This window comes from Theropithecus gelada, chromosome X (genome assembly GCF_003255815.1).
Source record: "Theropithecus gelada isolate Dixy chromosome X, Tgel_1.0, whole genome shotgun sequence".
In the NCBI taxonomy this organism is placed as follows: Eukaryota; Metazoa; Chordata; class Mammalia; order Primates; family Cercopithecidae; genus Theropithecus; species Theropithecus gelada.
In genome coordinates, this window is record NC_037689.1 from 93787753 (window position 1) to 93799558 (window position 11806).

Here is an 11806-nt window from a genome sequence, read left to right on the forward strand (position 1 = left end):
CTCTAGCCTGGTGGCAGAGTGAGACTCCATCTCAAAAAAAAAAAAAAAAAAAAAAAGACTACCACATCCTTGATTGCTGTACACTAAGCTAAACAGTCTACTGTTGCTTCTCTGATGTCAACAGGTGGCCTTAATAGTTTGAAGTAATAGTCAATAATTTTTGGAGGGCCCTTGTTGCAGTTACCCTTATTAAGCTTACTATATAAAAGCTGCTTTGGGATCTCTCTGCTGTCATCTGGAGTTTATATATATTTAGCCTAATGGGCTGTGTCATGATAAGCAAATGACTATTATTACTTCATATTGCACACATACGTCTATTGTTACATAAGGCTGGGAGAATGACCTTGTCTTCTACCTCTTTCTCTTAATAGTTAATAGGCACTGTAAGATTCTGTAGGAAAAAACTAGTATTGTTCTTTCCACCACAATGAAAATGCACGTCTCAGAAGAGATCACTTATATCAGATATACTATGGATCTGTGGCTGGTTTACATTGTCCTATGGACAAACCCAAGGCAAAATTAGGAAGTAGAAACTGATTTTCTTTTATTTGGTCTCCCCTATACATCTGCCAACATGTTTCCCTCTCCTTTACCTCCCTTTGCCTGACAGCCACACTGAATCCTTTTACTGCCTTGTGTCCCTCACCACTACCTGCATGTTGTGCTATACCAAAGGTGGAGAACCAGCCCATAGCCAAGAAATTCTCCTATTTCCTATAATCTTCAAAACATAGAGAGCTCTGTGTTCTTTTTATTAGGGTTTGCTCCTTAAAAAGTTGAGATCATCTGGGTGGACCTATTCTAATTGCACGAGTTCTTGAAAGCTGAGAACTTTCTCCAGCTAATAGTAGAAGAGTACGGTAGAAGGGGGAAGTGAGAGACTGGGGAAGTGAGAGACTGGAACCATAATAAAGAATTGACCTTTGTTGATTTCAAGAAGGAGGGGACTGCCTTAGAAGGAATGTGGGAAGCCTTAAGGAGCTAGAAGAGGATCCCAGCTGACAGCCATCTAGGAAATGGGGATCTTAGTCCTAAAAGTACAAGGAACTGAGTTTGACCAACAACCTGAATAAGGTTGATAAGGAGATTCTTCCCTAGAAGCTTCATATAAAAACAGTCCAGCAGACAGCTTGATTTCAGTCTTGTGACACCCTCAGCAGAGAATCAGTTGAGCTTTGCTGCACTTTGTACCTACATAACTATGAGGTAACAAATTTGTACTGCTTTAAATCACTATATTAGTGTTAATTTGTTACTCATCAGCAGAAAATTAGCACAATGGATGAATTAGATAAACTAATACCCTAATCCCTGCTAATATGTTACCTGGTTAATGTGTGATCTCTCTCAGGAATGGAACGCCTAAATGCACTTAAAATTCATATGTTACAAAGAAATATTAATCAAACTCAAAGATAAAGTGTCAAAGATGATGTTATGAATATAATAAAAGTAAAATTTAGGACAAAATGCATTAAAGGAGATAAGGGTCATTTTCTAGTTGTATGAGCTCTAATCAGTAATGGAGATATGACATTATTAAAATGTATATGCCTGGAGCAGACCCTTAAAGAATGAGCTTAGGCTTATGATTAGAAACTTTTGGCTGGGATTGGACTTTAAATCACACCACATGGGCATCTAACTCTTCTACCTTTGAATTAGATCAAACTTGCAGATACAAAGGGAGACAGCTCATGATAGAAAATTAATCAGCAATGAAAAGAGAATGTAAATCAACATGTCCAAGATTGTGGTAACAGACATGGCACAGTTAATTTGCAATGGATTTCAAATCATTTGCATAGCTCATCTAAAATAGCAGACGCTAGCTAGGAATCCCATGAAAGACTTTCTTCACGCCTGGAGACTATAGAGTATCAACTTCTATTGATTTCATTGACAGAAACTTACCTAGCTCTTTAGAAGTGATATACAGCTTTGGCTAACTCGAGAATCTCAAAATTGGCAAAAACGAAAGCAAAATAAAACAGCCTTGCAAAGAGAAATTGGATTGAAACTACTGGATAGGTAGTCTGAGGTAATAACAAGGGAGGAGACCACCCCTCATATTGTCTTATACCCAGTTTCTGCCTCCAATGAAAAAAAGAAATAAAAACTAAAAGGCGGAAATGAAATCCACAGACAGACAGCCCGGCACCACACCCTGGGCCTGGTAGTTAAAGATCGACCCTGACCTAATTGGTTATGTTATCTATAGATTACAGACATCGTATAGAAAAGCACTGTGAAAATCCCTGTCCTGTTATGTTCCATTCTAATTACCAGTGCAAGCAGCCCAGTCACGTACCCCCTGCTTGCTCAATCGATCACGACCCTCTTACGTGGACCCCTTTAGAGTTGTAAGCCCTTAAGAGAGACAGGAATTGCTCATTTGGGGAGCTCGGCTTTTGAGATGTGAGTCTTGCCAATGCTCCCGGCCGAATAAAGCCCTTCGTTCTTTGACTCAGTGTCTGAGGGGTTTTGTCTGCGGCTCGCCTTGCTACAATAAAAAAGATATATTCTAGTTCTCGTACCTGTGTAAGCTTAAACAAGCTATGTCAAGTTCCCCATCAGTGAAATGAGAAGGTTAGATTAGATAAAAGCATCCTCTTTCCCTGTGACATTTCTTTTCATAAGTGTCCCTGAGGAAGGACAGTGAACCTTAGAAGTCATTGTCCACCAGATATGCTTGAGACTTTTCTCCCACAGATTCTTGTTCTCAAAGAACAATAAAGAATTCATCTGATCAATCTTTCCAGCTACTAAGCGGAGTGTTCAACATGGTCAATTTCTTAACATGGAATTCAATGTCCTTTACAATGCCTCAACCTTTATTCCCAGCCTCATTTGTCACCACGTATTACACTAAATTATTTGCTGTTTCTTTAACACATTCCTTGCTTCTGTGCATTTATTTATGCCCTTTTTCATATCCCAATTCATGACCTAGCAAAATATTACACATCCTTCAATCTCCAAGTCAAATATCACCTCTTTAGGAAACCCTATTTCACCACTAATAGAGAACCACCCAGAAGATTTTCCAACTGAAAGTTTAGGGCCACTTTTCAGAATTTTCAAGGTCCCTTTTATGAATTAAACATTTGTTATGTATGTATGTATGTATGTATTTATCGGCCAGGTCCTCAGCAAAGAGTGAATTAGCCCCTGTTGGTGGGTACGGGCCCACTGATATATTTTGTTTGACCAGCGTACTATTTTCTTAAGAATCTGAATCTGCCTTCAGGCAGCTATTAAGCTGTCTAGGTTGCAACAAGCCCCACCATTTAGCAGCGTTTTCACACATACCTGCTATTTTCTCAGGCTCTAAAGGCTTTTGGGTTTGCTCTCTCCACCCATTTAATTTATTCTTTAAGACTGCAGCCAGCCACAGTATTTCTTGGATTTTTCTACTCCCAAGCCTTGTTGTGGAGTAGAATATAGTTCCCATAATTATAAAGGTAAGTTCAGAGCCACCCTTTAAAATGATCTTTACTGCTGTTTATAATAGGGGAGTAGACAGAAGGGCAACAAATTAAGCAACATGGAGATTAACCAGTTTTTCCTTCAAACCATCCTCCTCTCTGGCCTCCTTAGGGTACTTACTCTCTTCCTCGGAGGGGTGGAAATGAGGGTGGGAGTAGGAGTTACTGTTAAACCTGCTTCTGAATCAAGTTTTATTTTAAATGACATCGTTTATAAGAGAGACAATTTACCATCTGCTAGTTTATTATCCATATATACAAAAAAGAAAACTAGATAATAAAGGTAACTGCTAAAATGACTCTAAAAATTTTGTTTCATTTTGAACTAAAACTGAAGAAACTATAACATGTGACTCAACCTTTGACTACTCAGATTCAGCATTTCTTTCATTAAAACTTTAACACAGAACCCCACGTTTCTATTTTCTTCCTGAGACTCACTTTCACATCCTGTCATGACTTCAGGATTTGTGCAGCCAGTGGTAATGATCTAAAAATGTTTCATTTCCTTCTCTGCTGTCCCCCCAAAGGCATAATATATCGTATTAAATAAATTTCAGTAACACAGTATCATCATTTTCTGCTCAAAGGAGTTTAACCTAGTGCAATTAAGTGCAGTATTTGAATTCCAGCAAGAAACACTCATGCCACACTTCTTTTCAAGAGATGATTTTTTTCTTTTATATGCTCCTTTTTATTGGTGACTTTCTGATAGCTTTTCTAAGAAGTAAAGATTTGTGTTTGCTGAGTTCACTCTAGTCCCCAGGCAATCAGCATCTTTCCTACCACCAAATGCAGAAAAAGTATCACAAGGATTTGCTGAACTTAACACTATGGTGACTAGAAGCTAGTCATATAAATTTTTTGGCAGAAAGATACTTTCTTTTATAAGTCCAGTACTATAGGTGGTGGTAACACGAGGAAGAGACTTTAGCTCCTCGAGAGGATCTCCATAACTAAGATGGCTACAAAGTCCTCCATCCTAGATACAGTGAATAAATGATGTAATGTTTAGTTAACTCCAGAAAAATCTGACGGAGCCAGCTTGGGGCCATCTCACTTTCCCATTACCAGCCTTCATGCCTCTCTCTCTCCTTTTCCTCATTCCAAGTTCCTGTAATATAAGATGTTTCTATAATCTAGGTAAAAATTAATGGTGGGAAATTAAAGTTTGACCTCTCTGATAGAGGATGGAATATTTGCTTTTAAATAGCTAATGCCTGAAGTGTGGTAGACTCTAGAGAAGCCCTAAAGGTGAATAATTTATTTGAGGTTAGCACCTCCTCAAAGCCCAGTCCTAGTCTATTTACTCTTAAGTCCAATCTTCTTGTATAAGGAAACATATTAGGGAAAACAAATGTTCTAATTTGAGGCTAATGCCACATTCAAAATTTCACTTTCGTTTTCATTACTTCAGGCATGATATAATGTTCCATAATTCCTGCCTAGAACCTACGATAAGAGCCTCCTTTAAAAAAAAAAAAAAATTGGGAGTTGGGAGTTGAGCAATGAGAACACATGGACACAGGGAGAGGAACATCATACACTGAGGCCTGTCAGGGGGTGGGGGGCTAGGGGAGGGGTAGCATTAGGAGAAACACATAATGTAAATGACGGGTTGATGAGTGCAGCAAACCACCATGGCATGTGTATACCTATGTAACAAACCTGCAAGTCCTGCACAAGTATCCCAGAACTGAAAGTATAATAATAAAAATAAAAACATTTGGTTTATTTCTGAAACAAAACAGGCTTAACATACCTAATTTACAGATGACTTATATTAGAGTTCTTCTAGCATAAAAATATTTTTAATTAAAAATTTGAAATTGGTCATATATTCTAAAATTCAACAATTGACCTCTGACTCAAATCCATGTCAGTCAAATTCTGCACATCTTAACATATGTAGATTTTTGCAAATACTTTTTGTTTTTTATTCTTGTCAAACAAAACCTTAAGTAAAAGTCACAACTAAGTGATACCTTAATTATTCCATATCAAGAAGTGGAAAATGTTACAACACTATGCAATTTACTCTCAATGTTGATGATTAACTATTAGGAAACGTGAATCATTATAAGAACCCCTCATATTCTTCTCTTGATGTAAGGTTCAAGGTGAAACACTAGATTAGCTCAACAAAAGGATGTCTCTTCTTGTCTCCAGGAAAGAGTAACCTGTTCTTGGACTTGAACTCTCAACTGAAAAGTCCCTGGAGCATGTGCCCCAGGAACTGAACCTCATGTCTCAGGGCTTCTAATAATATACCAATTCTGATCACCACAATTAATCCTTTTATAAAAGTGTAATTTAAAATTAAATCACTACAGCCCTAATACACCTTCACACAGTCACATGGTTTGTACAGGCATAACTTGTTTTACTGTGCTTCACTTTATTAAACTTGTCAGATACTGTGTTTTTGTGAAAATTGAAGGTTTGTGACAACCCTGCATTGAGAAAGCCTATCAGGCCCATTTTTCCAATAGCATATGCTCACTGTGTATCTGTGTCATATTTTAATAATCCTTGCAATACTTCAAACTTTTTCATTATTATTTAATCTATTATGGTTGTCTGTAACCAGTGATCTTTGATGTTACTATTTTAATTGTTGTGAGGTGCCACAAACTGCAACTATATGAGAGCAAACCTAACTTATAAATATTGAGTGTGTTGTGACTGCTCCACCAATCGTTCATTCCCTAGACCTTTTCCTTTCCCAGTTCACTCTATTTCCTGAAACACAAGAATATTGAAGTTGGGCCAATTAATAACCCTACAATGACCTTTAAGTATTCAAGTGAAAAGAAGAGTTGCACATCTTTCACTTTAAGTCGAACCCTAGAAATGTTTAAGCTTAGTCAGGAGGCACATCGAAAGTAGAGATAGGCCAAAAGTTAGCCTCTTGTGTCTAACAAGAGACCTAAGCAAAGAAAAATGTATTGAAGGAAATTAGAAGTGCTAATACAGTGAACATATGAAAGATAAAGTAAGACAACCTTATTTCAGACATGGAGAAAATTTTAGTGGCCTAGATGGATAGAAGATCAAACCATCCACACTATTCTCTTAATCCAAAACTTAATCCAGAGTACCAGAGCAAGGCCTTTATTCTCTTCCATTCTGTGAAGGTTAAGAGAAGTGGGGGGTGAACCAAGATGGCCAATTAGAAGCAGCTGTGTTCTGTGAATCTCTCAGAGAACAAAAACTGTGAGTGAATTCTACACCTTCAACTGAGGTATCCAGGTTCTCACACTGGGACTGACTAGGCAGTCAGGGTGACCCACAGAGAGTGAGGAAAAGCTGGGTGGGGCAACAGCCCACCCGGCAGCAGCACAGAGCCAGTGAAGCCCCTACACTCAGCCAAGGGAGGTGGCGAGTGATTGTGGGACCCCACCCGGGAAACCACGCTTTTCCCATAGATCTTTGCAACATGCTGATCGGGGGATCCCCTCGTGAGCCCACATCACCAAGGCGTTGGATCCAAAGCACAGAGCTGTGTGGACTCTTGGCATCAGCTCAGGCACGCATAGAAACCCATGAGTTTTTGCATACTCTGGCCCCAGAGGCAGGAGATCCTTCCATTTCCTAGGAAGGGGGCTGAAGCCAGGGAGCCAAGTGGTATTGTTCAGTGGGACCCACTCCCATGGCACCTCACAAGTTAAGACCCACTGGCTTGGAATTCCAGCCAGTCAGTGGCAGCAGCCTGAAGACTGTCTAAGACAACCAAGTTCACAGGGTTGAGAAGGGGCAGCTGCTATCTCTGCTGCTTCAATAGGCCATTCTGGCCTGCTAGCTCCAGGAAACTGGGTGGTCCAGACCAGGAGGAATTCCCCACAGTACAGCACAGCTGCTGTGGCAAATAATGGCCAGACTGCTTCTTTAAATGGGACCCCATTCCATCCCTCCTCACTGGGTGGGGTCTCCCTGCAGGAATCTCAGCAACTCCAGTCAGGGTTTTGCGGACAGAACTCTGACATCCTTGGGATGGAGTCCTTGGGATGAAGCCCCTCGGGGGAAGGGCAACTGCAGTCTCTGTGGTTCAGCTGACTTAGTCTTTCTTGCCTGCTGGCTCTGGAGCGTCTGGGTGCTCTGGATGAAGTGGGTTCCCTTCAGTACAGCACACCCACTCCATCAAAGGGCACCCAGACTGCTTCTTTACGCAGGTTCGTGATCCCATTTCTTGAAGCAGGTTCTTGATCTCATTTCTCCTGACTGGGTGAGACCTCCCAACAAGGGTCTCCAGATACCTCCTACAGGAATGTTTGGGAGGTCAGTACCCCTCTGGGATGCAGCTCCCAGAGGAAGGACCAGACTGCCATCTTTGCTGTTTCATAGCCTTCACGAGTGATACCTCCAGCTGCAGGAGAGAATGAGGCTACTAAAATCTGGAGTAGACACCCAGAAAACCACAGCAGCCCTACAGAATAGTGGCCTGATTATTAAAAGAGAAACAAAGAAAGAGAAAACAACAACAACAACAACAACATCAACAAAAAAAAGACCCCACAAAAGCCCAATTCAAAGGTAAGCAACATCAAAGATTGAAGGTAGGTAAGCCTGTGAAGACAAGAAAGAATCAACATAAAAATGCTGAAAACTCAAAGAACAGAGTGTCTCTTCTCCAAATAAGAAGGCACAGAACTGGGCTGAGGATGAGATGGTTGAATTGACAGAATTAGGCTTCAGATGGTAGGTAATAACGAACTTCACTAAGGAAAAGGAGTATGTTCTAACCCAATGCAAAGAAGCTAAGAATCATAATACAACATTACAGGACCTAATAGCCAGAATAACCAGTTTAAAGAGGAACATAAATGACCTGATAGAGCTGAAAAAAAAAAAAAGGAAGAACTTCACAATGCAGTCACAAGTATCAAAAGTCAAATACACCAAGTGGAGGAAAGAATCTTAGAGCTTGAAGATTATCTTTCTGAAATAAAACAGGCAGACAAGAATAGACAAAAAAAAAAAAAGAATGAAAAGGAACAAATAAAACCTTAGAGAAATATGGGATTATGTAAAAAGACTGAACATATGACTGATTTGTGGTCAGGGAGAATGGAACCAAGTTGGGAAACACACTTCAGGATATCACCTAGGAGAAATCTCACAACCTAGAAAGACAGGCCAACATTCAAATTCAGGAAATCCAGAGAATCCTAATAAGATACTCCATGAGAAGATCTGTCTCAAGATACAAAATCATTAAACCTTCAAGGTCAAAATGAAAGAAAAAATGTTAAGGGCAGCCAGAGAGAAAGGCCAGGTCACCTACAAAGGGAAGACCATTAGACTAACAGCAGACCGCTCGGTAGAAACCTTACAAGATTGGGGGCCAATATTCAACATTCTTAAAAAAAAATAATTCCAACCCAGAATTTCATATCCAGCCAAACTAAGCTTCACAAGTAAAGAAGAAATAAGATTCTTTTTGGACAAGGTAATGGTGAGGCAATTTGCCACCACCAAGCCTGCCTTGCAAGAGCTCCTGAGGGAAACACTAAATATGGAAAGGAAAAACCATTATCAGCAACTACAAAAACACACTGAAGTACATAGATGAGTGACACTATGAAGCAACTACATAAACAAGTCTGCAAAATAACCAGCTAGCATCATAATGACAGGATCAAATTCATATACAACAACATTAACCTTAAATGTAAATGAGCTAAATGCCCTAATTAAAAGACACAGAATAGCAAGCTGCATAGAGTCAAGACCCATTGGTATGCTGTGTTCAAGAGACCCATGTCATGTGCAAAGACACACAAAGGCTCAAAATAAAGGGATGGAGGAAAATTTACCAAGCAAATGGAAAACAGAAAAAATCAGGGGTCACAATCCTAGTTTATGACAAAACAGACTTTAAGCCAGTGAAGATCAAAAAGACAAAGAAGAGCATTAGATAATGGTAAAGGTTTAAATTCAACAAGAAGAGCTAATTATCCTAAATATATTTCCACATAATATAGGAGCACCCAGATTCATAAAGCAAGTGCTTGGAGACCTACAAAGAGACTTAGACTCCTACACAATAATAGTGGGATACTTTAACACTTCACTGACAGTATTAGAAAGATCATTAAGACAGAAAATTAGTAAAGATATTTGAGACCAGAACTCAGCTCTGAATCAAGCAGACCTGATAGATATCTATAGAACTCTCCACCCCAAAACAACAGAATATACATTCCTCCAATGGCCACATGACATTTACTCTAAAATTGATCACATAATTGGAAGTGAACCACTCCTCAGCAAATGCAAAGTAACTGACATCATAAAAAAAGTCTCTCAGACCACAGCACAGTCTTATTAGAATTTAAGATTAGAAAAGTCACTCAAAACTACACAACTACAAAGAAATTGATCAACGTACTCCTGAATGACTCCTAGGTAAATACTGAAATTAGGGCAGAAATTAAGAAGTTATTTGAAACTAATGAGAACAAAGAGACAATATACCAGAATCTGTGAGATGCAGCTAAGGCAGTGTTAAGAGAGAAATTTGTAGCACTAAATGCCCACACCAAACAGGTAGAAAGATCTCAAATCAATTAACTCATATCACAAGTAAAAGAACTAGAGAACTAAGAGCAAACAAACCCCAAAGCTAGCAAAATATAAGAAATAACTAACATCAAACCGGAACTGAAAGTAATAAAGAAACAAAAAACACTTCAAAAAATTAACAAATCCAGGAGCTATTTTTTGAAGAAAATAGTACAATAGACCACTAGCTAGGCTAATGAGAAAAAAAAGAAGAATCAAATAGACACAATAGGAAATGATAATAAGGATATCACCACTGACCCCACAGAAGTACAAACAACTATCAGAGAACAGTACAAACACTTCTATGCATATAAGCTAGAAAATATGGAAGAAATTGATAAACTCCTGGATGCATACACCTAACCAAGACTGAACCAGGATGAAATTGACTCCCTGAATAGACCAATAATGAGTTTTGAAATTGAGGGAGTAATAAATAGCCCACCAACCAAAAAAAGCCCTAGACCAGATGGATTCACAACTGAATTCTACCAGAGTTACAAAGAGGAGCTGCTGCCATTTTTTTCTGAAACTATTTCAAACAATTGAAAAGGAGGGACTCCTCCCTAACTCATTTTATGAAGCCAGCATCATCCTGATACCAAACCTGGCAGAGATACAACATAAAAAGAAAACTTCAGGCCAGTCTCCCTGATGAACATCAGTGCAAAAATGCTCAATAAAATACTGGCAAACCAAATCCAGCAGCACATCAAAAAGCCATGATCAAGTTGGCTTCATCCCTGGGATGCAAGGTTGGTTCAACATATGCAAAACAATAAATGTAATTCATCATATAAACAGAACTAAATACAAAAGCTACATGATTATCTCAATAGATGCAGAAAGGGGCTTCAATAAAATTCAACATCCCATTACGTTAAAAGCTTTCAACAAACTAGGTATTGAAGGAATACACCTCAAAATAATCAGAATCATATATGACAAACCCATAGCCCTTGGCATACTGAATGGGCAAAAGCTGGAAGCAATGCTCTTGAAAACTAGCACAAGAAAAGGATGCCATCTCTCACAACTCCTATTTAACATAGTACTGGAAATTCTGGCCAGGAAAATCAGGCATGAGAAATAAATAAATGGTATTCAAATAAGAAGAAAGAAAGTCAAATTACCTTTGTTTGCAAATTACATGATCTTATATCTAGAAAATCCTATTGTCTCAATTCGAAAGCTTCTTAAGCTGACAACCAACTTCAGCAAAGTTTCAGGATACAAAATAAATGTGCAAAAATCTCTAGCATTCCTATAAACCAACAACAGGCAAACAGAAAGCCAAACCTTGAATGAACTCCCATTCACAATTGCTACAAAGAGAATAAAATACCTAGGAATACAACTAACAAGGGAAGTGAAGGGCCCCTTCAAGGAAAACTACAAACCACTGCTCAAGGAAATAAGAGAGGACACAAATGAATGGAAAAACATTCCATCCTCATGAACAGGAAGAATCAATATCATAAAAATGATTCTCCATAAAAATGATCTATATATTGCCCAAAATAATTTATAGATTCAATGCTATTCCTACCAAACTACTATTGACATTCTTCACAGAATTAGGAAAAAAAAAAAAAAAACTACTTTAAAATTCATATGAAACCAAAAAGGAGCCTGAATAGCCAAGACAATCCAAAGCAAAGCAGGCTAGTTTTCATGATATATACAGTTATGTGATAGTTTACATTTAACCTTTACTGGCTCATCATAACTTTATGTATAAGGAT